At 35.4% G+C, this 6,000-nt stretch overlaps 1 long non-coding RNA gene across 2 annotated transcripts in view; it reads left to right on the top strand.

Moving 5' to 3' along the window:
• The first annotated feature begins 233 nt into the window (after window positions 1-233).
• The window catches only part of LOC145674946 (uncharacterized), a 181,326-nt gene continuing 175,559 nt past the window's right edge, over window positions 234-6,000 (top strand). For both annotated transcript variants that reach the window (XR_014129085.1, XR_014129084.1), the window contains exon 1: window positions 234-515. This is a non-coding gene — a long non-coding RNA (uncharacterized LOC145674946). The remainder of the gene's footprint in view (window positions 516-6,000) is intronic.

Raw genomic sequence — 6,000 nt, 5'->3', positions numbered from 1 at the left:
AGTGCACATGTGAAAAAAATGTAGAAAAGAAAGAAAAAAGCTCATATACATATATGTGCATAGATTCTCATATACGTGTGACGGACAGGATTTTCCAGAGGGGCCCTCATATTTTCAGCTTTGACGCTTCGACTACAAAGGAAGGGCTTTTAAAAGAAGAAAAAAAGAAAGAGTTTAAAGAGGAAAAATCATACATGACACACACACAGAAAAAAAGTTAGACAGAAGAAAAACTTAGAGACGCGCATATGTAAGCACTTGCGTAAAAAGACCAGTATTAAGGCATGAACCATACCTTTTTTTTATTATTAGCCTTTATAATATATGAAGCTGGGTGAAAAAAAAATAATATAATATCCAATGACGAAATGAGTTTGCGTCGTCGTGGTGTGAGTTCTCGTAAGGAAAGGGGTTTATGGGTGCTGTACATGACGATAGGTTATAAAGACCATATACACGTTAGTGTGGACTATACTGTCTACTTCTTCTTGTAGTGTGTATGTGTGTACTGGGAGGTAAGTAGACATATTGTGTCTTCCACAAGTGTAATTTAGTGTTAGTCTCGTTGAAATATTGTTTCCAAATACTATTTAATCACCATAATACTGTATTTTGGTCGCACAAAACACCTAACATTACTCTTCTTTAAGACAAACAAGAACCATGAGTGATCTAACATAAGACTAGTTGCAATTGAAGAGTTTGAATACTCAGAATGGACTTATGGACTCTGGTTTTTTATATTTTGTTTTGGGTTTTAATAATTCATTTTTTTTAGCGACGAATAGAGGTGTGGCTTAACGGGAGATCCCAACAGGAAGTATTTCAACCGAGTATTGAAGCCCCGATTCTCTTGTATCGAAAGTGACCATACTAATAATTTGGTCTAGTCAGTATTACCTTTGTGATTAATTTATACTTTAAATGTCTAACTACATCAATAATAATAATAATAATAATAATAATAATAATAATAATAATAATAATAATAATAATAATAATAATAATAATGTTCTTTATATAGAATATAGTGTTTCCCGTCTAACGTAGTCATTACCGTTCTCGCTTTTCGTGTGAACAGTCCTGCGTTCGATTCCTGATAGGGACATTTGGTTGAAAAACGGTAAAAGCTTTTTTCAGAACAGCCATCCTGAGTGTGGTTTTTCCTTCGTTTTCTTCATTCATATCTAGCAAATGTCGGGATTGTACCTGACATAATGATCCTAGGCCACTTCCTTCCTTCTCCTATTTTCCGGTTAATGTGATCGCCGAGAGACTTCATTTCTCACACGTGACGGGCTGGAATGGCCATAGATACCGTAAGCCCAGAAATCTAATTTCTATTTATAGTGCTAGAAACAGCGATCAGCCACCTCATACGACACTTCATCAAAATAATAAGTTAGTACATTTTAGAAGGGTGTAGATAGTCAATAATACAGTAGTTCCACAGCAACTTACCTAAAACAGGCCTATACTGCAATCTATTAATATAATAAATAGTATATGACATTCCTTCTCTTGCATTAACGTTAGAATCTTTCAATAAAATGCTTTGAAATATGTAAGTGCTAGAGAGCGTATTTAATTTAAAAAATTATGTACTAAAGTCTGATCATGTATCACACATTTCTCAGTAAGACAGAATTTAAAAGCTTTTCCGATCGTTCGTAATTATAAGCGCTAAAATAGTATCAGGCTTTAATCTATAAGTATTTGATAAAACGATTTTGTATTCGCTCAGATTTTTTTAGAATTGAAAATCAGCTACAGAAATACAGAGGATGCATACTTTAGCTTTATTTATTTATTTATTTATTTATTTATTTATTTATTTTTCAAAAATCTTTTTCCATGAAACATATGCGTCAATATTATTAAATTTATTGTATTGAGTACTTAGAAGTTTCGAGGCTTCTCTAATTATTATCTTTGCATGTTCATCAATAACCGATTGGATACCGGTATTGTAACAAAAGAAATACTGACCAAAACTTTAACACACACTGTATTTTTAACTATAATGTGTTACAGTTTCGGATATCTACCATGTCTTTCATTAGACACTATATATACACTAGCCTATCTAAATAGTGTCTCTATAGTGTCTGATGAAGGATATGCTAATGTCCAAAACTGTAACACATTATAGTTAAAAATACAGTGTATGTTAAAGTTTTGGTCATGTTCATCGAACAAAAGATTTTCATCACGTATTACTCTTGGGTCTGTTTTATTTTTAATTTCTTGCTAAGTATTCCAATCTGGTCTGGAAATTTGTTTTTCTGACAGTGATGATAATAACTAGAATTGATTGTATTGCTTGGGTTTGAAAAGCTTCAAAGGTAATAGCATGAATTTAAATCAATTTCAAGATAATATTTTATTTTTAGTTTAGCGTTCCACTAGTAGCTACAGTATGCTCCGAAGCTAAGTAAGATGTGTTGATTATTACAAACGAAAAAGTGGGATGAAGAAAATAGAAGGAAACAGAGAAAACCCACGCATACGGTATTTGTTCACCACAAAGGTCACTTGGGTGGCCCCGAGTAGCGTAGTCGCTAATACTCTCGCCTTCGATGAGAGCGGTCCCGGGTTCGATTCCCGTTGGGGGCACTCGATCGAAAACGTGTAAAACGCTTTTTTAGGCTAGCCACCTTGAATGAGGTTTTCACAGCAGGAAAATGCATCGGATAGTGTGCTCGCCGGGGGACATCATCCCTCAAAACGTGACGGGCTAAATGGCCTTAGATACCGAAAGCCCAGAAATCTAACTCCTAAATCCAAAAGCTCACTTGGCGAAAGCTGGGATCGAACTAGGAACCCCGTGCACTAGAGATGATTCCTTTACCATTGAACAATCGTGACCTTTTTAGGACTTACGAATTGGAGTGACCTTTATTATCTAAAATTGAAATCGTACAATGAATTTCCTCAGTTTAAATAAAAAACAATAAAAAATAACTTTGCTGTCTTCTTTGCACTACATTGTACTATTAATTTTAATTCGAATCATTATAATTTTAATTGTATTCTGTTCCTTAAGTAGAGTTGGCTCATAACTTAATAACAATATAGAACATGTGATTCTTTACAATTTTACTGAAAAAAAAAAAGATTAGATTCACGTAAAATATTGTGAACGATAGGTACTATTTCTTCCATGTTTATTTCCGGGGGGGGGGACAAAGCTCCTCGAAGTTGAGACGAATTAAATTGTAAATGAGCGTCAGTTTTGTTCAGGGCACGTCCTTTATCCCAGTGCAACACCTCGCGTTTTGATTTTGACCCCCCCTTCCCCCCCCCGAGACAAAATTTTATGTAAGAAATCTTGTGTTCGTACGTGATGGATGACAATAACCTTTTCCCAATAAAATCATGTATATTTTGGTCTTCTCTGATATTTTAAATTTACTGGAACAGTTATGTGTCATGTACTGTACATAGCTATTGCTGTTTTGTTTTCTTTTCGTGTATGAGTGTATGTGAAGGTGGGTGGATAAGTGTGTGTGTGGCTGAAATCTATTTTAATCCAGGATTTTTTCTGGCTTCGTTATATGTATATGACAAAGGCACACACATCTGACTGTATTTGGTCTCTCTTTGTGTCAATGAATTCACGTTGTACATACATTTCTCCCTCTATCTCTCTCTCTCTCTAGTCACTCTCACATACACACATGATTTTTCTCTCTCTGTGTCCATGTCTGTAAGCTTCCCTATTTTTTTCCCTTCACTCCCTTATTTTTCTCCTCACTTCGTATTTTATGTGTTTGTCACACACACGTTCACCTAAACATACACATATTCTACTACTACTACTACTACTACTACTACTAATATTCCTACTACCCTGTCGCACCAAATTAGTGCTGACGAGACATTTACCGCACACATATCCTTCTAACTCTTTAGTATGTGGACGAGGTGTGAAGAACAGTGACGTACATTTTGCTACGGAGGACTCTCGAAACTGCATATATAGTTCAGTAAGACAGTTGACCTAGAAAAAGCTTTTGACGCTTTTAAAAGACATAACTATTCATTTCATCGTAAGTGTGATTCTGACTTGTGACACCTCCTTTGATGAAAGACATTTCCCGTTTTAGAGGGGAAACATATGTTTGTTGTATATATATATAAGTGATGTGATAATTATTGTTGATGTTTTGACATCGTGAAAAAAAAATAACAAAACTGAGTTCGTGTGTGGTGTTACCACCTGTGCAGAATAAAATAGGAACCTCAAGAACTCTCGAGTATCTATCCAATCATATTTCTCCAGTCGGCGTGCTTCTATTTAGATTTCTATACAATTTTGAACTCAAGCTGGTGTTGTATAATAGCTTAGTACGGTGCTGTGTTTACAGAAGTGATTTCAAAGGAAGAAATTTACAAAAATAATGTGATTTGAAATAATGGTGCCATTTTTAGTTCAGAAGTGTTTTTAATTAGACCGTTTGAGGACTCCAGTGTGTTTTCTCCTTTAGTAAGTGTATGGTATTTGAAAATGAATGAGATGAAATGAAATTTATAGTGTTAAGTCGTACGATTACGTCCTGCAGAACAAAGAGAACGGATGATAGTTAAAGGAGAATAATTGTGAAATAATTGGTGGAATGAAAATGTGGGAAAAGCGTGAGAATCCCGGGAAAACTCACGGATATGATGTTGTCCACCACAAACTCACATGCTCGAGATTGAACCAGTGACCCCTTGTAACAGAAGCAAGAGCTCTTCCACTGAGCCACCGTGTCCCTTACAAGTTGTTTGAAATTTAACATGTTTGTCTTTTAGTACAAAGTCCATATAAAATATAAATCTACAATTTAACGTGTTATGTTATGCCCGAAGCTATTACCAATTTTAATGGCTGTATTTTAGCGGTTGGAAATGCATTCACAGCTAACGCTGTAAGATTTTCAATACAATTGCAACGAATCACTGTCAAATGTGTTATCAGTTCACTGTTATAAAATTACGGTGATTATACGACGGCTATGAATTACATTGAAATAGTAATCGTAATGAGAAATGTATCATGTAAATCACAGGTCAACCTCTGACATTTCTTGATAGAATGACCTTTAATTTTAAGTTTCTTGCTCAAGGCCGAAGTTACACTGTTAAAAATATTTTCTTAAATCTGAGAAACCGTTTCTTATCTGTGCACCGAGAATATATTTTCTTAGAAACAAGAGATTGAAAATTTCATTAATGAGAAATGAAGAAAAGTAATTGAGGTTGTGTGAAGCGGAACGAGAAAATATACTGTTACTTTTCTTATGAATGAGAATTTTCAAATCTCATTTCTAAGAAAATATTGTCTCGGTGCACAGAAATGAAACGGTTTCTCAAATTTAAGAATTTTTTTTTAACAGTGTACGTAATTAGCCAAGACTAACTATTTAAAGTAGAAACCGAATCACTACTCAGGTTTATATCAGAGCAGGGCGTTGTCAGAACATTAACCTCGGGGGAACGAGATCAGGGCCGGATTTAAGGGGTTGCAAAGGTGCACGTGCACTCCCCCCCCCCTTCGTTGTAAATATACACTACCTAAAGTGGCAAGCTAGCAGTGAGTTTTGCGAAATCAATAGTTTCAGTCAATTTTCTGAAGGTTGAACGAAAAGGATTCATCGAGAGCAGACACTTAGCTTTTCCAGGGCAATTCTTCATTCACACCACAGATGCCTAAAGGCATTTTCAAAACTCAAATTTAATTAAAATGTACTGGCACCCCCTCAGAAAATCCTGGATCCGGCCCTGAACGAGATAATAATTTCTTTTCTTGGACGGGAATTTCAGTTCACTTCACATTTTTCACTGCTTGTTTTTTGGGCATAGACGTATTTATCGAAGCAAACTACTAAAAAGTTTGAGGGGAGATGAAGATAGTCGCAGGGAGGTTAACCCCCTGTCCACCCCGTAGCTATGTGTAGTCAGCGGCAAAAGTTATTTCCGTTTGGTAAAATTTATTTCTGCAATAACGGTAGTATG

The sequence above is a fragment of the Thermobia domestica genome, chromosome 18 (assembly GCF_964235325.1).
Source record: "Thermobia domestica chromosome 18, izTheDome1.hap1.1, whole genome shotgun sequence".
NCBI lineage: Eukaryota > Metazoa > Arthropoda > Insecta > Zygentoma > Lepismatidae > Thermobia > Thermobia domestica.
Note: the sequence above shows the minus strand (reverse complement) of the source record. Positions and strands in the feature narration are given on the sequence as shown.